We start from the raw sequence: 22,920 nt of genomic DNA on the forward strand, positions 1-22,920 counted from the left end.
GTTTGCCTCTTCATGTATTGTAATTATCCCATTTTACCTCCCTTTCCCCTTTCTTCCTGTACAATCCCTTTTCCACCCCTAGTTTCTTTTTTATATCATCTTTTCATATAGGGATGTAAAGATTTTAACTTTTAAAAAAACAGTTTTTTTCTTCCCTTTTTATCTTTTTATGCTTCTCTTAAGTTCTGTATTTGAAGATCAAAATTTCTGTTCAGATCTGGTCTTTTCATTTAAAATAAGTGAAAATCCCCTATTTCATTAAATATCCATCTTTTTTCCCTGCTTATTTTTGCTGGACAGTTGATTCCTGGCTGCAGTCCAAGCTTTTTTGCCCTCCAGAATATCATATTCCAGGCACTTTGATTATTTAAGGTGAAAGCTGCTAGGTCCTGGGTAACCTGATTGTGGTTCTTCAATATTTGAGTTGTTTCTTTCTGGGTCTGGCTGCTTGTAATGTTTTCTCCTTGATCTAAAAATTCTGGAATTTAGCTACAATATTCCTCGGAGTTTTTATTTTGGGGTTTCAGGAGGTAATTGGTGGATTCTTTCAATGGCTATTTTACCCTTTGGTTCTAGGACATCAGGGCAATTTTCCTTGATGATTAATTGAAAGGTGTTTTCTAGGTTCTTTTTTTCACCATGGTTTTCAGGTAGTTCAATGATTCTTAGATTATCTTTCCTGGATCTATTTTCCAGGTCAGTTGTTTTTCTGATGAAGTATTTTATATTTTCTTCTATTTTTTTCACTTTTTTTTGTTTTGTTTGCTGATTCTTGATGTCTCATTGATCGTTCACTTCCATTTATTAAATTCTAATTTTTAATGGATTATTTTCTTTGGTTAGCTTTTCTATCCCCTTTTGCATTTGGCCAATTGAATTTTTTAAATGAATTATTTTGTTAATTGGATTTTTTTTCTATTTCACAAATTCTGTTTTTCAAGGAATTGTTTTTCTTTTCCATTTTGCCAAAACTATTTTTTAGGAATGGTTTTCTTCAGAAAATTTCTGTGTTTCCTTTCCCAAAGCTCTCATTTATTTTCCCCATTTTTCTTCTAATTCTCTTTTAAGATCCTTTTTTAATTCTTCCAAGATGGAGACCAACTTATATCACCCTTTGAGTTTCTTCTGGAGAAGTTTTACTTTCAGAGTCCTCAGGGTTTGAGGTCTGTTTTTCCTGTCTCCATAAAAGTTATCTATAGTCAGAGCTCTTTTTTCTTTTTTGCTCATTTTTTAAAGATTGAGGTCTATTGTTAGGGCAAAGGGGAGATTGTCCCAAGCTTCCTTTATAGGCAAAAGCTTCACATTGCTGGATTGGGTGGGCATCACCAAGTCCTGCTTGTAATACTGGGGTTCAGAGGTTCACTGTTTGACTTCTGTAGTTGTGTTGGAGGTCTCACTGCTAGTCTGCTGATTCACTGGCTTTTGAACCAGGACAGAGTAGCAAATGCTGTTGTATTTTGGCTATGGGCCTCCCACAAGATTCTCTCAATGTGTGAAACCTCTCTGCCCTGGGTCTCCCTGTTCCGCATTACACTGTGCTGTACTGCACTTGTGCTGGTCTGCAATTCCCCTTTCCCCTGCCAATTGAAACAGACTTTTCCTAAAGTCTTCCACAATATCTTCTGTTGGAAATTTGTTGCACTCCAAATATTTGTGAGTTCTGTCACTCTAAACCCATTCAGAGATTTGATCTGGTGTTGATCTGAGGGAAGCCAGGAAGAGCTTAGACAAAGTTTTGTCTACTCTACCATTTTGTCTCTGACCCCATGACTGATTTCTTTTTTAAAAGAACTAAATACAAAGTTTAGTTAATTTATGTAGAAATGTATTTGTTTGTTGTTTCTATGTACAGTATTCTAGTTCTTCTCATTTCACTCTGTATCAATTCACATAAGTTTTAACAGAATTTTCTGAAATAATTCTACTCATTATTTTTTAGAGTACAATAATATTCCATCATACTCATATGCACAAGTTGTTCAACTATTCCCCAGTTAATGGGCATCCCTTCAATTTCCGATTTTTAGCCATCACAAAAAGAGCTTTTAAAAATAGCAGCAAAATGTTTTTTTTAATCTTTTTAAAAATTCTCTTTGGGAGACAAATCTAATAGTGATATTCCTGTATAGTTTCAAATTACTCTCCAGAATGATTAGATCTATTCACAACACTACCAACTTTATGTCAGTGTCCCAGTTTTCCCACATTCCTGCCAACATTTATCATTTTCCCTTTTTTTTCTTATTAGACAATCTGATGAATGTGAGGTGATACTTCAAAGTTGTTTTAATTTTCATTTCTGATTTAGACCATTTAAAAATATGACTATAGTTAATTTTGATTTCTTTGTCTGAAAACTACCTTTTTCATTTACATTGACCATTTATTAACAGGAATGATTTACAAGTCATTCTTATAAATAAGTATTCTTATAAAATTGACTCCATTTAATATATATTTGAGAAATGAAACCTTTATTAGAGATACTTACTATAAAAAATTTCCCAATTTTCTATTTTCCTTCTAATTTTGGTTGCATTGGTTTTATTTGTGCAAAACCTTTTTTAATTTTATATAATTAAAATTATCCATTTTACATTTCATAATGTTCTTTATATTTTGTGTGTTTCCAAATTCTTACCTTATCCATAAATCTGATAGGCAAACTATCCCATATTCTCCTAATTCTTCTGTGCATTTTATAAGTGTTACAATTGCCTTGTAATTTTTGAAATCACTTGTTATCTCCTATTTTTCTCATTTTTATGGTTATGTTTTAATATTCATTGCTGTCTAATAGAGACAAGTCTACACTACTTTTTCCCTCTATTTAATTATATCTGAATTTATTTGTAGCCTTCTTGGTGGGGGTGAAGGGGAGAAGGATAAGGGGAAAGAAAGAATAAAGTAAAAAGCCCACAGTAAAGAACAAAAGAAAATTTCCAATAAAGCAAAGAAAAAAAGCAGCTCTAAAGACAATGTATAGCATTTATTATGTAGCCTTTCTTAAACAGAAATTTATTTATTTATATTTTGAATCCTCTCATGTTCTGCCATGCACATGATAATTTTTTTTCCTATTTTGTATTTAAATTTAAAATAAATAAATACACATAGACTATACATTCTTCTTTCAATTCTATCTTCCAGTGCTTTCATTTCATTTTTAAATCTCTTGTTCCATTTCTTTGTGGAAAAAAAAATTCTACTTTTTTTCTTTATGTTCCAAAATTAAACTTATAGTCATTATATCAATGGTTCCATATATATATATATATATATATATATATATAAATTCCTTAATTTATTCTTTTCTTTGACTTTAGCTCCTGAATTAGTACTTTAGGCCACATTTCTCTCCTGTACTCTTGGATATGGTGATTGACTGGGCATAGTTTTGCTCTTGCTCTTCCTGGATTTTTGAGATTCAAAGAACTAAATCTTGAGAATTCTCCCTCAAGACAAAATGTGATTTCATAGGTCTTAAACTTGATCTTTTAAAGTCTAAGCATTATGGCACTCTGCTGGTTGCTGATTGTCAGCTGATTCTCCCCAGGACTCCAAAGGTCCATATCCTGGGCTCTTCTGATCACTCTTGGGAATTTTCTATTCTTTCTACCTCTGAACTGGAGCCCTACAGTCTAAATGTACCCCATCACCCCATCACCCCAAATGTACCCCATTATGCTTGCTTTGTTTCAGGCCCAATTTCCTATCAACTTTAGATATCTGGCTGACTTATGCAGTTCTGGCTTTGAAGAAGAAACTTATTGGATTTCATCATCATTATTTGGTCTGGCATGAAATTCAAGGCTTTGCTGAAGTAGATACAGGGGAGTTGGATAGCCAAGCTCCCTTTCAGGTGTTCATCTTGGCAGGAAGTCTTATTTAATACTATGTATTTTCTTAATTAATGTAGCTATGTTGTGCAGTGGATAAAATGCTGGGGCAAGAATCAGGAAGATCTGAGTTCAAATTTAACCTCACCTAAGTCACTTGACCCTGTTTGCCTCAGTTTTCTCACCTATAAAATGAGATGAAGAAGGAAATGGCAAACCACTCCAGTATTTTTGCTAAGAAAACCCCAAATGATGTGGAAGAAGAAGGAATTTGTGACCAAAGAAGAACTAGAGATCATTATTGATCACAAAATAGATAATTTTGAATATATTAAGTTAAAAAGTTTTTGTACAAACAAAACTAATGCAGTCAAGATTAAAAGGGAAGCACTAAACTGGGAAAACATTTTTACATCAAAAGATATGATAAAGGCCTCATTTCTAAAATATATAGAGAATTGACTCAAATTTATAATAGTTCAAGTCATTCTCCATTTGATAAATGGATAAGGACATGAACAGACAATTTTCAGATGAAGAAAATTAAACTATTTGTAGTTGCATGAAAAGGTACTCCAAATCACTATTTAACAGAGAAATGCAAATTAAGACAACTTTGAGATACCACTACAACACCTGTCAGATTGGCTAAGATGACAGAAAACTATAAAGACAAATATTGGAGGAGATGTGGGAAGACTAGGACACGAATGCATTGTCGGGGGAACTGTGAACGGATCCAACCATTCTGGAGAGCAATTTGGGACTATGCTCAAAAAGTTATCAAACTGTGCATACCCTTTAACTCAGCAGTGTTTCTACTGGGATTATATCCCAAAGAGATCTTAAAGGAGGGAAAGGGACCCACATGTGCAAAAATGATTGTGGCAGCCTTTTTTGTAGTGATAAGAAACTGGAAACTGGGTGGATGCCCATCAGTTGGAGAATGGCTGAATAAGTTATAGTATATGAATGGTATGTAATACTATTGTTCTGTAAGAAACAACCAGCAGGATCATTTCAGAAAGGCTTGGAGAGACTTACATGAACTGATGCTAAGTGAAATGAGCAGAACCAGGAGATCATTACACACTGCAACAAGACTATTACGATGATCAATTCTGATGGACATGGCTCTCTTCAACAATAAGATGATTCAAACCAGTTCTAATTGTTCAGTAATGAAGAGAATCAGCTATACCTAGAGAGAAAACTATGGGAATTGAGTGTGGACCACAACATAGAATTTTCATTCTTTCTGTTGTTTGCTTGCATTTTGTTTTCTTTCTCAGTTGTTCTTTTTCTTCCTTCTTGATCTGATTTTTCTTGTGCAGCTAGATAACTCTATAAATATGTATGTATATAATGGATTTAACATGTATTTCAACATATTTAACATGTATTGGACTATCTGCCAGCTAGGGGAGGGAGTGGAGGAAAGGAGGGGAAAAATTTGGAACAAAAAGTTTTCAAGGGTCAATATTGGAGCTATGCATATGCTTTGTAAATAAAATGCTTTAATTAAAAAAAAGAAAATCCCAAATGAGATCGTGAAGAGTCAGACACTACTGAAAAACAATAACAAGGTGGTAGAGTAAACACAAAGTTCCCAAGTAAAGTAGTCAGGTGGGAAATGAGTAGTATGTTGTGAAATTCATGAGTACATCTTCCAGTCAAAGGGGTAAGAGGTAAAAGGGGTAATGAGAAATCTTAAAAGAGCTCAAATTTTCCAAGGGAATGGAAATTTCCAATTGGCAAGGACAATTTTCACACAAGAACACAGAAAAGTTCACAAGAACATTAGAGTGTTGGAAGAATATTAATCCTTAAACTACATTAGTTGTATCACAGATTTTAATACAGAAATGAAATAAAAAACCTGTAACTTGTTATCAATTAGAGACTGATAAAAGACAATTGATAAGTAGTATATATTAACTGATGTGGCACAGCCATTGTCAGGAATGATGTAAACTTTAACCAGTTCATCCTATCTCTATTGTCAGGAATGATGTGGACTTTAATTGAAGCCATCTTATTCCCATTGTCAACTATATCACACACACAAAGGGAGGGCACATTCCTAGAACTCTCTTGTTAGCATATCTAAGGCTTACTCAATTTTCAGGTTATATGGGGGAGACAGTGGGCAGAAGAAAGGCTGGGGTGGGAAAACTTCACCGAGGTATTCCTTTTATTCCTTTCTAACTGATTCCCTATCTTAATCTCCACAAAAGATATTCCACACTTTTTCTTCCTTGCTCAAACCTACCAAATTTCCCCTTACTTTTTCTTTTTGCTAAGACATCTTTTATCTTACTGAAGAAATTGAGGCCATTCTACTTAAGCTCCCTCTTCTTTTCTTTTCATCTTAAAGTCCCTTAGCAACATCTTGATCTCTCTTTTCCTTTCCCCAAGTCTCTGACAAAAAGTGCACTTTTTCCTTATCAAAGCTACCCTGTCCACATGTGCCATTGATCCTATTTCCTCCCATCTTCTCCAGCAGATTGCATTTTCAATTAACTCCTTTATCAAATCATCAATCTTTAACTACCTATTGGTTCCTTCCTCACTGCCTTTGAACAAGTTTAAGTCTGCACTGTCTTTAAAGTTCTTTCCCATCTATCTCCTCAAGCAATTATCCTTTATTCCTCCTTTTCTCAACCAAAGGCCTTGAAAAGATTATCTACACTCACTTCCTTTCTGATTTCTGGTCTTATCATTCAATTGAAACTCTATTTCCAGCTACCAATTGTGACTTAACTATGGTTAACCACCATCCCTCCTGGATATTTGCTCCTCTCTGGGTTTTTGTGGCACTACTTTCTCCTGGGTTCCTTTCCTGTCTGATCCTTCCTTCCCACTTTCCTTTGACCACTCATCATCATATCCTGTAACTAAGGATTCCTTGTAGATCTGTTCTAGGCCTTTTCCCCTACATTCTCTTTTATAGTAATTTCATCAGTTACCATTGACTTAACTATCATCTCTATGTATTTAACTCAAAGATGTAAATACATAAATGATATGTATGTGTGTATGCATGCGTATGTATGTAAATTTATATGTATGTTCATATATACTTTTATATATGTGAGTATACAGTATATATGAGTACAAGTTTATGTGGACATACATGTAAATGTATATAATGTGTATGTGTGTGTATGTATATATATCTAGTCCCTGAGCTTTAGTTTCATACCATTATTTGCTTATTGGAAGTTCCAACTGTGTTCTAGAGACATCTTAAATTACAAAATGTCTAAGCCTGAATTCATTACCATCATCAACACCATTCTCTCAGTCTCTCAAGTTCATTACCTTAGCATTATCCCCACTTTCTCACTTTTCATCACCCCACAAATTCAATAAAAAATCTATAATTTATGCCTTCAAAACCAACCTCTTCTCCCCATGCAAAAAGCTATTACTTTAGTTCAACTATTACTTCTCACCTAAATTATTACAATATCTTCTAACTGAATCCCAGCTTAAGTCTCTCACCTTTCCAGTCCAACCTACATATGGCTACTAAAGTGATTTTTTTTTTCCTTAACAGAGATCTGACCATGTCACTCCCCTAATCAGTAAACTCCATTAGCCTCCTATTTCTTCAAGGATAAAACATATACTTCTCTGCTGAGCTTTTAAAGCCTTAGCTTATATAACATGGCCCCAGACTAAATTTTCAGGTTCACTAGGGCATTACTACCTGTGATTGCATCACACTCTGCAATCTAGCTCAATTGCCCTCTCTGCTCCTCACATAGGAGGCTCCACCTTCAGTTCCCCCTCCTTGCACTGGCTACCTACCTCCCATTCCTGAAATGTATTATCTCGTTGCTTCCTCTCCAGAGTTCCTCTCTTTCTTTAAGATATAACCCAGACATCATTATCTGCATGAAGCCTTTCTAGTATTCCCTCAGCCTCTAGTACCCTTCCTCACAAACTAACATATTTAACTACTTTCTATATGCTTGCATTTATTCATTTTAAATTTATACTGTAGTTATTCATACATTTTTGTCTCCTCTACTAGAAGCTCATTGAAAATAGTTCATCCTTGAACACTAAATTTCAATTATATGATTGGTCATTATTTTTTTCCTGGAGATGATTTTCCATGGCCAAACTTGGTAAAATCTTTACTAACAGAAATGTCTGCATTAACACTCATGTGTTTAGAGAGAATATGTCACAGATGACATCTCCAAACTCCCATTGCAAAAATTCCTGCATCATCCTGCATATCAAAAATTTTGGTCAGATGAAATCTAATGACAGATTTTTCTTCTGGACATTATAGGGCCAAGTTATTAAAATCAAACAAATATGAACACGAAAATATTTTTACTTCTCTAGACATTTTTCTAAAATCAGACTAACTTCTGTGTCAAGATCCCTTGCATTCTAACTGAAAAGGTCTCAAAACCCCTAACAACATGAAAAAATAGTGACAGATGCAAATGATATTGTCAAGAAAACAGCTGTCACTTAATTTATGACACAAAGCCGTGTGTGTGTGTGTGTGTGTGTGTGTGTGTGTGTGTAACTAAGTTTACAATAAATACCAGTAAACAAGATTTCTCCAGGGAAACACACAATTCAGAAAAAGTCAATCAGGGGAGCAGAACTATATTGACCCTGCCTCAAAGAGACTTCACATAGTTCTCTTGTTCTCCTTTCTTCCAAAATATAATGCTATACTACTGTAGTATAATTGATTACCCTAAACATAAAGCAAAAAGTTGTGCTCTCCTTGTTTTTATATGCTGTTCTCTAGGCATCCTTTAAGTGTGAGAGTCTGTAACCTCCATTAGGGATATTAGTAATAGGTTTTGTCTTCCTATCTTTTCAGAACTATGCCTCCTAGATTTGAAAGTTAATTGTAAATAAGATCAATCTTCTTTATTCACATTATACAGCCTAATGAGACTGCACATTTGCAAGGTTATTTAAATATCCAAGAATATAATTTTTATACTAAACTCATTACTCTCCAATTCTGCCAGCAAGGAGAGGGAACAGAAAAGAAACAATAATTAAAAAGCATTTCTCCTCAGAAGGAAACATTCTGTCTCCATCAGAGAAATGTCATATTGTCTGTATACACCATTAAGATGCATACAGAAAGAATGTCTCCAGACCTTTATGCATTTTCCTAAAAGCTTGGCCAGACAAAGAAATTAATTCTAAAATATGCATATTAATAAAAGTTAAATAAATTCATCTTTCTTTACAACTAAATAGAGTAGAAAGGATGAGCTTGGAATTCTCATGGTATATTGGTTTTGGAAGAGAAGAGAAGCTGTGAACAAATTATTGCTTATAAACCTGATCAATAGTTCTCATATCTTTATGCACAAAGCACCAAATGTGGCCTCTTCTTCCTTTCTTTTTGGTTTTTGAAAGAGAATGTTTATTATGGAATGCAGTATAACACAGTGAAAAAAAGAATAGCACAGTTCACTGGGCACCACATATATCTGAATTATATATATATGTATATATATATATATATTTGCTCATAAATACCTACTGGAATTTTCCCAGTGTTATTATTTCAGAGGGTCTGGAAAGTTCCCAACATTTCTGATAAAGGCAGCATGGTTCATTTAGAGATAAAGTGCCTCCATGTTGCCTTCTTGTTTCTTATAAAGTAATTCTTTTTTTTAGATTTTTAAGAAAAGTTTTCATTTGTACTTTTATTCTACATTTTTTTTTATCACCATCAGACCAGCTTCCGTACACATCTGCTTTGATATCTGTTCTGCACAAGTCATCTTTAGCTATCACCTAAAAGTTAAACATCATCTGCCAAAGTCATTCTGCTTGTATGAATCTGTAATATGAGTTTGTTGGTCTTTTCATCTAATGAATGAAACTCAAATTTCTGGTCATTGTGCCTGGTCTGATTAGTTCTGAATCCAAAATTTCTATTTGGTTTGTAGCTATAATCATTTTCACATTTTCTCTAGAGTCAAAACCATCAATTCAGCAATTTCAACATTGTTCACTGAATTTCTCTTTCTTCTGTTTAATATCTTTTGGTTCTAATGGCATCAGTTTCATTCATAAAGACAAGTGTGCCTCAGCTACTCAGGACAATTCTTGAACAAATTTTGACCCATCTCCTAAGTACTTTTATATAATTTCAGAATCACGAATACTGAAGTCTGGTTTGCTACAGCTTTAGTTAATAAGATATAACCTGTTCCAGGTAGGCCATAAGAATAACTCCTTTAGGTGATTTAATGCCCATTTCCTCATCATATAAGGATAAGAAAGAGGAAACTCCTCAGATTGTTTAATTTCTTGCACATCCTTATCCAATACATTAAAATCAGGCTATGTCTCCTGTGGAGCTTTCTCCACTTTTATGACTGTGGTGAGGGGATTCATGTCATCCATCAGAACTCCTATCACAACATGAACTTTATGGTTGAGGACAACATACAATTCTAGTCAATTCTTGTCCATAAATGACAGAATGTTGACTTATTGCTCTTATCCCACTGAGGTCAATGCAATGCCATGATTATCATCACTGACCTCCTCTAATAAACATTGGGGTCCCTCCCAGGTCATCTACCTTTGATTTTTCTTCCTCACACTTTTCTTCCATTAGTTGCATTTATTCTTGATAATTTTAAATTCTCTCCAGTTTAACAATTTTAACTTGCATTGGGCCTGAGATGTTACCAGTGGCAATTTGCTGACCAAATCTTGTCCCTTTGTTTTATTTTTCTTAATCATAACTGAAAATTCATATTTCCTTTTCTTGTCCTCATCATTTTTCTTGATACCCCCAAGACTATGTCCACTCTCTGACTTTGACCCATTGTGCTCCCAATTCCCCAAGTCTCCAAATGTGGCTTCTTCTAAGTTCAATTGTCATCTTAAGTTTCTTTACTTTAAAGACTACTCAGGGCAGCTAAGCTGGCAAAATGAATAGAGCACTGGCTCTAAAAGCAGGAAGATCTGAGCTCAAATCTGGCCTTATTTAATACTTCCAAGCTGTGTGATCCTGGGTAAGTCACTTAACCCCAATTGCCTTGCCAAAAAAAAAAATTAGTCATACTAGGTTTTACTAATTATAGTTCTTAATGTTCTTACTGGAGATAGTAAAGAAATACAATATATCTTAAATTTACAACACATTTCAGTACAATTTTCTCTTTTCCTATCTTCTCTTCCTACTTGCTTCTATTTGTTAGGTGCCCCGCTCAACATTCATTTTTCATAACTCAGCTTAAAAGAGTACATGGACTCCTGAAAGCCATACCTGGGTTTTAGTCCCAAATCTGTGATTGGCCACTAAAGTGAGCTTGGCCTTAGCTAATTTGTGTCTGAATTTTTATACCAACATGGAATAATAATTCTTTTTCTATCTCCTTTACAGTTTTATGAAATTACAATAATTTAATTTACACTTTGAGAAGCAAAAATCCCCCTACAAATAAAGTAATCAAGGAATATTATCGAATGTTAGATAAGAAGTAAAATCAAAAAACAAAAGAGCATTTAGAAAATTTTAAAATAAGAAGGTGAAGAAGAAGAAGGAAGATGACTACAATATCTCAGATTCTTAGTAACAGGAAATAGTAATAGGAAATAAAGTGAATGGGAAATATTTGACTGGCAGGGAAATAAGTGTAAGAAGACAGCAAATTTGGATGAAGGAATAAATTCAGAGGCATTTTGGTAAATATTTGAAAATCAGTTTTTTTAAAAAAAAATGTACAGAGGACACATTTTTAATTTTAATCTGCTTTATTAACATTCTCAAATCTAAAAATCAACAAAGCAATAAATCAAAATGATAAATAAAACAATAAATTGATAAGTTAAATAATTTGCAGTGATACCTGATTTCCGAGGTATAAATGCTCTCACTGATAATGTCAGTATGAGCTGGTTCCACCTCAGCTCCGAATAAGTTATATAGAAAAAGAGCATTGTCAAATGAATCAAAGGTTTAGTTACTCACACAGGGTTTACCTTTTTTGAATTTATAATAAGATCAAGTATTTGAAGCTAGAAGGGACACCAGATGTCATTTAGCCCACCCCTCATATTTTATAGATAAGCAGTTTGAACTGGGAGGTGTGAAGCTATATAGTTCTTTGCCTCTCTTCCTCATTTATCTGTAACATTTTTTTTCCCTTCCTTTTCTTTCCTCTTTTAAAGTCTAGAAACCAGAACAAACCATACATAAGCCGTGTAATTGCTTTTTTCTACATCTTTTGTGAATCTTGAAGACTGGCATTATGAAAGTTGACTTATCTCATCTTCCCTAATTAGAACATAAGCATTTTATCATCATTTAGCCCCTCTGAATTAAGCATATGTATTAACCATTATAAATTTCTTGTCTCCTGTGAATGAATTTCAAGGATTCTACCTAGCTCTTGTCTTCTCACCAGGAATGTGTGAAAAGTCTTCTAATCCATTAAAGATATATATATATATATATATATTTTTTTTTTTTCTATGTAGGATTATGTTTAGTTTTTGCAAAATAAATTGTTCTCAATTGTTTGCTTTTTCCTTTGGGGCTATAACATTCCAAGAGTTTCTTTGATTCATGACAGTTTATATAGCACAAAAAAAATAGACCTGGAGTCAGGAAAACCTGAGTTCAAATATTGCCTTTCAGGATTCTTATGAGAATGAAGTGAGATAATATTTGTAAAGTATTTGGCAAACCTTAAAGTACTATGCAAATGCTAGTTTGTTGTTATTATTATGTCTTGACTGTGCTTCCCTTAACTTCAATTCTCTATTTCTGACTGCATACTTCTGCCATTATATTTTTGTTTGACCTCAAAGTTTTAGAAATTGGCTATCACATTCTTGCATTATTATTAATTTTTCTTTCTTTAATAGATCACTAGGGGAATTCTTTTTATTTTTCACTTTTTTCTCTGCTTCTAATTAACCTGGGCAATTTTATGATCTCTTGAAATATATTATCCACATTTTTTGCTTGGTTATCATTTTTAAGAAGTATAATGAACCTTAAATAACTTGTCCTTAATTTGTTTTCTACTTCAGTTTTTTTAATAAGCAGATTTTTCTAATTTTTTGGTCTTTTGACTCTAATATTTCTTGTCTTATGAAATTGTAGACTTCTGTTTTCTCAATGTTCTTTTTCAAGGAGTTTACTACTTACAAAAGTTTTCACTTTTTATTCCAGGTTATGTATTCTTCCAATTTTATTTCTCAAGGCAAGGCACATTTATAATCTCTACTATTACTAGGATGGCTGTCTTGAGTTCAGGAGTTCTGAGTTGCAATAGACTGAGCTGAGTGGATGTTCACAATAAATCTGGCACCAATATGGTGAACTCTGGAGAGTGGGAGCCACCACCAGCCCTCCTAGAGAGGAGCAAACTGGCCCAGATTGTAAATAGAGAAGGTCAAAGTTCCTAGATTGATAAGTAGTGGGATAAAGCCTGTGAGTGACTGCTGCAATTTCCAGCTTCATCTGGAGACTCTGTCTTAAAAAAAAAAAAAAAAAATCTCGATTCATTTTTTACCTCTTGCTTCAATTCTTTTGGCAACTCTTGGAGTTGCTAAACTGTTGTTTTCACTTAGTATACTTATTGTAGAATTATTTTGTTCTTCTGGGTTTACCTCTTGGGATTCTCAATCTGTAACACATCTTCATAGGTTCCCTTTGGTTTGTTCCTGTTTCTGGATTAGAACTTTGTCTCAGGTTCTGTTCCCCCTTCCATTCTTGGATGGAGTAAACAGGTTCTCTGGTTGTATCCTTTTCGTCATCTTGAAGATGCTGTCACCATAGTTTTAAATGTGGTGATTGGGACCAGATGCTACACTCTGCCACAATCCCTGGCTTCTACCTCCATCTCCTGGTGGGCTGACATAGGTTCTAGCCTCAGCTCCATTTCTGTCTCCTTTTTCTTTAAACTTTCTAACCTGGAATTGTCTCCATCCTCAATCATAGTTTTGATAAGGCTCCAACGATGTATGGGGGATTGAGCACCTCTCAAACCTCCTGGAAGACCATTTTCTTTACTCATGCTTTGAGGCACACAAGTTACTTGTGCTGCTTCTGACTCTGGCAAGTATACTAGTAGGAGGGTCCCAAAGTGTGTTTATACCTCTCCTCCCTGTGTCTCTATGTAGTGTCATGCAGGCATTCTGTCTATTAAAATTGCTACTCTGATTGATCAGGGCTGAGCTCCCATCCTTTGAGGACCCATTTACCTTCCCCCTTTTGTGTCCTGTTTCTCAGCACCCAGAGACTTTTGTCCATCTTATTGTACAGTACTGAACTGAATGAGAGAGATTAATAGTGTTTCTCTTCCATCCACTGCCCTTTAAATCCTTGCTAGAGTGTTTGTTGGGAGGGTTGGGCTCCTCTAAGATGTTTCATGCTACCAACTAAACCATGTCACCTCAAAGTACTTTAAAAAAACCAGAAATAGAACTGCAATCCAAATTGGAACAATCTATAGCCAATGTTCCTTCAATGGCCACTCAGCAAAAGAGAAACAAGTAGGAAAAAATAATTTTGTATCATTCCTAAAACTGTCCCTACTAATAAGCAAACAGAAAGGCTATCTAAAATTGAAGTTTAGAGGGTTTTCTTCTAAGTTGTCTGAAGTGATATTCAATTTAGTTGGCTGGGTCTAATACTATTGAAATTTACTAGCAGACACACAAGGAATTACAGAATAAAATTTTAGTTTCTTGAATTTGAGGTCAAAGGAGAAAAACTATTTGTCCAACTTTTCTTTCGATCCAATTCCAACTCTTTGGATCAATTTCAGTTCAGAAGTAAAAGAAACAGAATACAGTAAATTCATGCAAAGCTCTGAGAAATCAACTGTCTCAATGGGAAAATTGCTGAATTTGGCTGTTTTCAGTTTGTAATTCAATAAGTAACTCTTTTTTCACTGTTCACTTAAAGCTCTAGAGTCACATCTGTTTTTGTTGCTCTGAGATTGGCATTCTCCACTATACCGACGAAAACTAAAGTTATGGTGCCAAAGTTCAGGACAAAAGCACTACTTTCATAATTTTCTTCCTTTCTTTTCCTTGATGCTTACACATACAAATTTTCCTGAAAGAAAAAAAATATGATGAGGGGAGGCAGGATGGGGAAAGTATTACATGAAGTAGCCAACAGGCAACTGAGTAATTAAAAAGTACTAAATAAATGTGAAGAAGTAAATATCATAGAATGTGAGAGATAGCCAAGATATTAGTCACTATCTGAGTCAATGCTCTCAATTTACAAATGAGGAAACACAAGTCCAGAGAAGTTAATTGATTTGCTGAAGATTACACACACACACACACACACACACACACACACACTAAAAAATGGCAAATGAGCACTAGAACCAGTCCATTTCTTTCCCTTTTACTACGCAAGTGTTAAGAAGACAAAAATAAGAATGCCTTTTTTTTGGACAATTTTAATTGCATTTCATATATCAAAGAGGGTTAAATGACTTGTCCACAGCCACATAATATTTAAGTCTGGATTTGAACTCATGAAGATGAATCTTCCTGATTCCAAGCTCAGAGCTCTATCCATTGCATCATCTAGCTGCCTATAAACAGTAATTAAAAGTGAATAAAATTCCCTCTTTGTAGAAAAATAAGTCAAAATAGATCTTGTTCTATTTAATAATAAAAATTAGCATTTATATAGAGCTTAAGGTTTGCAAAGCACTTTAAAAATATTATTTCATTTTATCCTCACAACAAACTTGAGAGGTAAATGTTATTATTACCACATTACAGATAAGGAAAATGAGCCAGACAAAGATAAAAAAAAAACTAGCCCAAAATCATATAGTTAGTAAGTGTTGGAAGTCACATTGCAATTGAGTTCTGCTTGATTCCAGGTGCAGTGTTCTGTCCAATGTGTCTCCCAATTGTTTCCATATAGTACATCCTTTACCTGGATTCCAACATTGATTTTCATTTGTTATCTCCATTCAAGTTCTATATATGTTTCAACCAGCTCTCTCTTTTTTATTTTTTTAATTATAGCTTTTTTATTTATATTACATATGCATAGGTAATTTTTCAACATTGACCCTTGCAAAACCACCTGTTCCAACTTTTCCCCTCCTTCCCTCCACCCTTTCCCTAGATGGCAGGTAGTCTAATACATGTAAGATATGTTAAAGTATATGTTAAACACAATATATGTATACATATTTATAAAGTTATCTTGCTGCACAAGAAAAATCAGATCTAAAAAGAAAGTCAAAAAACCTGAGGAGGAAAACAAAAATGCAAGCAAACAATAACAGAAAGAGTAGAAACACTATGTTGTGGTCCACACTCATTTCCCATAATTCTCTCAATGGGTGTAGTTGATTCTCTTCATAATTGAACAATTGGAACTGGTTTGAATCTTCTCATTGTTGAAGAGAGCCACGTCCATCAGAATTGATCATCATATGGTCTTGTTACTGTGTATAATGTTTTCTTGGTTCTACTCACTTCCCTTAGCATCAGTTCATGTAAGTCTCTCCAGGTCTCTCTGAAACCATCCTGCTCAACCAGCTCTCTTATATTGTCTTCAGTAACCTAATACATAGAATGCATAATTTTATAATATTTCCACGCATTTGTGAGCAGTTTTCCCCTTTTTCTTTAGTTTTCCAACATTCTATGCAGCAAAAGCATAGGATATTTGTCATACAAACTGTTTTCCCCACCCAACCTGATTCCCATGCCAGTTCATGGCAATCATCTGCCACCAAAGGTGCTAGAAGTTGTCATTCATCCGTTATGACTGATTGGACTTGTGTCCATTTGAAGCAAAGACATGTTTATTCATAAAAAAGCATGTGACCTTGTACCTTTATATCAACTAGCAGATTATGTCAAATTCATACCAAATGTGGCTTCACAGGTGTTGTGACAATGAGTCATACCTAGACAATTTTTTGGAGGTTTCTGTTTAATGAACAGATATGGTAGGTCAACTCCTGGAACAAACATAGCACCCAATATGATGTCTTTAACTGATAGAGCATTAATAAATATTTGTTAAACTAAATTGAACAGGTGATCCTATCTCTGTAAACCATTAGCATATTCCTGGACAAATATCAGGGGCTTTGGAAAGGAATGAACTTTTAAAATCACTTAATTTTATTATATTTCCTAAGAAACTCTACAAATCCTATCTAATTTCAACATCTCCACTTTGGAATGGAGTCAGTAAGTCCTGGCCTTTAATCTTGCCTTTGACACATATTTGTGTGACTATAGAAAAATCATTTAACATTTTAATTTCCCAGGAAACCTTAGACTATACATTAGAAGCTAGTTTTTGATGTTCATTTGTAGGAATGTCTACCTTGAGCATTCCCTACACACTTGAAGAGGATGAAATACAGTCAACTGGTCAACAAGTATTTGTAAAACACTGTATGTTAGGCACTATACTAAGTATTGGTGTTACAAAAAACGGTTTAAGAAAAAACCTATAGTCTCAGTGGGAGACAATATGTTATAAAAAACTAGATACATACAAGATAGATCCAGAGTATATATTAACTTACTTTTTTTAAAATAATATTTTATTTTCCAAAATACATGCAAAGATAATTTTCAATATTCATCTTTGCAAAACCTTATGTTCCAAAAGGTGAAACAAAAGAACAAAAGGTGAAAATATTATGCTTTGATCCACATTCAATCTCCATAGTTCTCTCAAGATGATGAAGGCTCTTTCCATCACAAGTCTATTGAAATTGCTTTGAATTAATTACCTCACAGTTGAAAAAAGCCAAGTCCATCAGAAGTTGATCACATAATCTTGTTGTTGTGTATAGTGTTCTCTTGATTCCACTTACTTCACTTAGCATCAGTTCTTATAAGTCTTTCCAGGCTTTTCTGAAATCAACCTGCTGATCATTTCTTATAGAGCAATAATATGGACTAAAGTTCCAATGTCAGGCATTAGTCACTGTGAGGACTAGGAAGTATCTCCTACAAAAAGTGGGATTTGATGTGAGCCTAAAAACAAAAATCTGGGGAAACTAAGAGGCAGAAGTAAGTAGGTAAAGCATTCCAGGCATGAGAGACAGACAGTGATAAGGCACAAAGTCAAGAAATCTAGTTTCCAATTTGAGGTATGGTAATAGGCCAGTAAAATTAAAATGTAGTGTTTGTAGAATGGAGTAAGGCTTAAAAAGTCTGGAAAAGCAGAAAAGTACCAACTTATAAAAGTCTTTCGATAACAGAATCATGTATATCTTATCCTAAAGGCAATAGCTGCTAGAGACAATTGGGCAATGGTGTAAATTGTGATGTGATCAGATACAAATTTAAAAAAAAAAATTAACTTTAGAAGATAAGTGGAGGATAGATGAGATTGGGAAGAGATTTAAGGTAAGATCCAATTGCAATAGTCTAGGTAATAATGATGAAGCCTGAATTAGGATTGTGACCATATCAGTGGGGAGACAATCATGAAATTTGGTAAAAGTAGAAGTGACAAGATTTGACAATGGACTACATATGCAAGGTGAAAAAAAAAAAATCAAAGATAACAATAAGGTTGTAAACCTAAATGACTAGAAAGATGATAGTGCCCTTGGCAGTAATGGGGAAGTTTGGAAGGGGGAAAGTGTTGGAATATAGGGAAAGAAGAAAAGAATAATCTTCATTTTGGACTGCTTGAGTTTGAGCTATCCAATTCAAGATGTCCGAAAGGTAGTTGGAGATATGTAACTTAGTATATATGCTTAGTAGAGAAACTAGGAATGGGTATATAGATCAAGCACATAGAGATATAGATGAAATCCGAGGTAATTCATGAGACCACAAGTTAAGAGAATATAGATAAATAAGAAAAGAGGCCCAGGACTGAGCCTTGGAGAATGCCGCTGGTTAGTGAGCAGGATGTGGTTGAAGATTGAATAAAGGATATTTTTTCCCCTCCCTTGCTGCATTCAAGTAAAGAGGGAATAAATATTGCCAGCATCTTGGTAGAGAGGGTACCAGCGACCTGCTCTCCCTACTCAAATCAACATGATGCCAAATACATGACTTCAATGTTGATTTTGTCTTTGTTTTGTCCATTTCTTTCCTGCTTTTAGTGAAGAAATATTGAACAAAGAATGGACTAGGCTATGACATCATGAACTTTGAAAGATCATGACACTGTCAGGGGTTCAGGAACTAAAGTTCATTCTAGATAACCTCAAAATCAAAGAGTCACTTCACTGTATAGAAGAAAACTGCAGCCAATGTGATTCAGAAATCAGTATTTATAACAAAAGCCTGCATAACCTCCCTACCAGTAAAGCTCAGGATTTTCCCGTGCAACATATTGTTTGTCTATGTCACAGCAGAAGAAACAGAAAAAAAAATAAAACTTCTACAAAATCTCGTCTACTCTCCACGTGGCAAAATCAACTAATAATACTATTTATTTCTTGTGCTCTGTGTAGGCCTCTTTGCCCTTTTGTCTGTGTCCCAGCCTAGCTTCATATATAACTTTTCTTCATTTCTCACAAATCTGTTTCTATACAACAGGGATAGAGTTTTATGCAATTCTGATGAATAGAATTTAGCTGCTTCTGCCCATTAGTCATGTCACAAGGAAAGGGTTAGCTTTTGAATTATCCACTTTAAAAGTCTTCAGTAATTTAATCAGTGATCCTTGGTGTTTTGTGGTAATTGTTATATTCATTTTTAGTAATATTCTTCCCTGGATTGTAAATTTGTCTTTCAGAATTTACAGAATACTTGATTAAAGAATACTTTAATAATAGGAATTTTTAAATCTGCTTTACAATAATAGTATGAGATAAATAGTATAGGAGCAATAAAAGCAAAAGTAAAAGAATCTTAACTACCTTTTTATTTTCCTGTTACATCAGGTTGATTAGAATCCCTGTATCCAGAGCCGGAAACCTGAATTTGATTCAGTTAAATTTCACTGAAGACCTAATATCATAACAACAACAACAAAAATCACAAAGGGCAGCATTTTGATAACTTGGAAATGGAAAGATATGGTTAAATGATCAAATCAAAAGTAATATAATCTTATAGATTGCTCCTTTTCTGATAATTAAATTACATTTTTAAAAAAAGTTATGCTCAGGTCATATTCTTACTCAGCAAAATCATATTAATACTGACTCTGCCTTTTAGCATCTTTAAATGTCAAAAAACCCACAATGACAGTGGATACTGTGTCCTCACTCATTTGTAAATAGACGACCAGTCCAGGAATCACTTCTGAAATGTGGAATCAATTGCATGAGCTCCTATTTAGTTTGAGTTGAATAAAAGCCATACTAGATATACAAATAACATCAAACTTGTCGGTTTAAAGAAGGGCACCTCATACTCAAAATCATGATTGTCAATCATCACCCAGGATTAAGGGATATATTTTAAAAACCTAAAAGCAAGCACTTCCTTTTAACTTCTGCCTACTGTGCATTTTGGATTATTGCCCAGAAACAGCATTACTTAAAACAAGACTGCCTCCCTCCTACCATCTATGAGAAGTGCATTGTTACCATCTGCTGCCTTCTATTTATAATAAAAATCAGCAAGCCATACAGTTTAATTTAGAGGTTTTTTTTTTTTTTAATAGCCTCTATTTGTAGAGTTTACCTTCTTGTTTAATTGGAACTGATTTTTTAGGGTATTATTGTTTTTCCCTTAGCAATGTTGATATCTTCCCAAAACAACAAAAATTAACCTAGTCTTAGGAGTATCATTATATATTTTTCATATAAAGTAGAAAACTTTCAAAAGGCCTAATCTGAAAAGCTGTATTGATATTGATATTTTATCTTTATAGACATCTTCATTATTTTCAATATGAGAGGGCATAATTTAAAAGGAGATATATGTATATATATATATATGTGTCTCTGTATAGGTATATAACATACATACACATTTGTATATATATTCTTTATTAGTTATAACTGAGTTGAAATGGCATGAATGACCCTAAATATTTAATAATATGTTTTTCTTCCATTAATTGTAATAGGCATAATACCAAATGGATTATATGACTTTGAAAGAAAATGAATACTAGTTCTTTAATCAAAATTTAAAAAGAAAATAACCCCACAACATTCCAAGGCTAATCTTATCAACATATAACCTCTTAATAAGATTACTGAAACCTATTAATTTATAAAAAGTTCAACATTCTATTAAGTTACTAACAAAACACTGAATTACAACCCAACAGGTTGCTTCATTGAATTCATTTAACCACTACTGACAAACATTCCAAATTTGAACTTAATTAATATTCCTACTTCTGGTTTCCATAGTTTCTTTTTAAACACGAGTACCAGAAGAAACTGGCAGTAACTTTGCCCATATTCTCAATAATAACCCCCCTCTGGCTGTCAATATGTATGAAAAGAAAAAAAATTTTTGCATACCCAGAACAGCCTGGCATTTTCATATCTTTTGTTTAAAAAAAATGCTGGTAACATTTTTCCCCTGTTTCCCACCCCACCCCTATTTTTTTCCTCTGACTAAGTTGTTTACCTATTTCTCTGGCTGTTATATATACAAGGTTCAAATAGAAAATGAATGCCTAGACTCAAGAGAGTATTCTGCTTTCCCATAATCACAAAACTACAACAGAACAAATGTTTTTTAATTAGGAAAGTATCTCTTTTCAAATGATTACAAAATTTAAAACCAGGTGTATCGCAGACAGAGGAGATAATAAATGTAAAGCACTTTGCAAAGTTTATAAATGACATTTATATTAGCTTATAATCACCAGGACTTTAGTTTGATAATAACAATACTAATAGCAAGCATTTATATAGTGACTACTATAACCTTTCTAGCTATATCAGTTAACTAAAATGCATTATTAAATGCCAAAAATGTTCCAGGCCCTGTTCTAAATTCTGGGCATATAAAAAAGAGGTAAAAGATAGCACCTGCCCATAAGAAGTTTATAATCTAATAGGGAAGAGAGCATGCAAATCAATATATTCAAGTGGTCTCTAAACGGGATAAATAGGAAATGATTAATAGAAGCAAGATCTTAGAATTAAGAGGAGTTAGAAAGGACTTCCTCTAGAAGATGGAATTTTAGTTGGAACTTAAAGTCAAAAGTCAGTAGGAGGAAGGGAATTCCAGCCATGGGGGACAAGCCAGAGAAAATACTTGGACCTGAGAGAGGGAATGTCTTGTTTATGGGGCAGCAAAGAAGCCATTGGAGAGAAAAATATAATAAAACTGGGTAAGAAGAAGGAAGCTAGGTTATGGAGGACCTAAAATTCTTAACAGAGGGTTTTGAGAGGTATTGATCCTGGAATTGAGTTGGCTAAGTGATATGGTTAGACCTGTCTCTGGGAAAAACACTTTGGTGGCTGAATAGAGGATGGATTGGAGTGGAGGGAGACTTATGGCAGGCAGATTATTGCATTAATCCAGGGGTAAGATGATGAGGGGTTGCATCAGAATGCCAGAGGAGAGAAGGAAGTATATTTGAGAGATGCTGCAAAGATATGCAATTGATAGGGATTGACTGGGATGGAAATAGAGTGATGGTAAGAAATAGTGAGGAGTTGAGGATGATGAGATGGGAGTGTGATATTACCATTTACAGTAATAGAGGAGGTAGAAGGGGAAAGAGAGTTTAGGGAGAAAAATAATGAGTTTGATTTGGGGCATGGTGAGTTAAAGAAGACTACTGGAACACAAAATGTCTGAAAAGCACTTGGAGGTTCAAGATTGTAGGTCAGCAGAGAACTTGAGACAGGAACGATGAATTTGAGAATCATCAGTAAAGAGATGGTACTTAAATTCCTGGGAACTGATGAGACCATCAAATATGAAGTACTATAATGGGAGAAAAGAAGAGGGTCCAGGAAAGAATCTCTTGGGACATCTATGGTTAGAGGACTTGATAAGGATAAGGATTCAGCAAGCAAGGCTGAGAAGTGGTTGGAGAAATAGGGGGAGACTGGAAACTAGTATAGCAGAAACTAGGTATTGACTCACACCTAACACCATATATCAAGATGAAATCAAAATGGGTTCATGATTTAGACATAAAGAGTGA

At 34.2% G+C, this 22,920-nt stretch overlaps 1 pseudogene; it reads right to left on the reverse strand.

Annotated features, from left to right (window-relative positions):
* Positions 1-10,190: 10,190 nt before the first annotated feature.
* Positions 10,191-13,888, reverse strand: LOC116420991 (annotated as a pseudogene).
* Between the last annotated feature and the right edge of the window lie 9,032 nt (positions 13,889-22,920).

This window comes from Sarcophilus harrisii, chromosome 2, assembly GCF_902635505.1.
Source record: "Sarcophilus harrisii chromosome 2, mSarHar1.11, whole genome shotgun sequence".
NCBI lineage: Eukaryota > Metazoa > Chordata > Mammalia > Dasyuromorphia > Dasyuridae > Sarcophilus > Sarcophilus harrisii.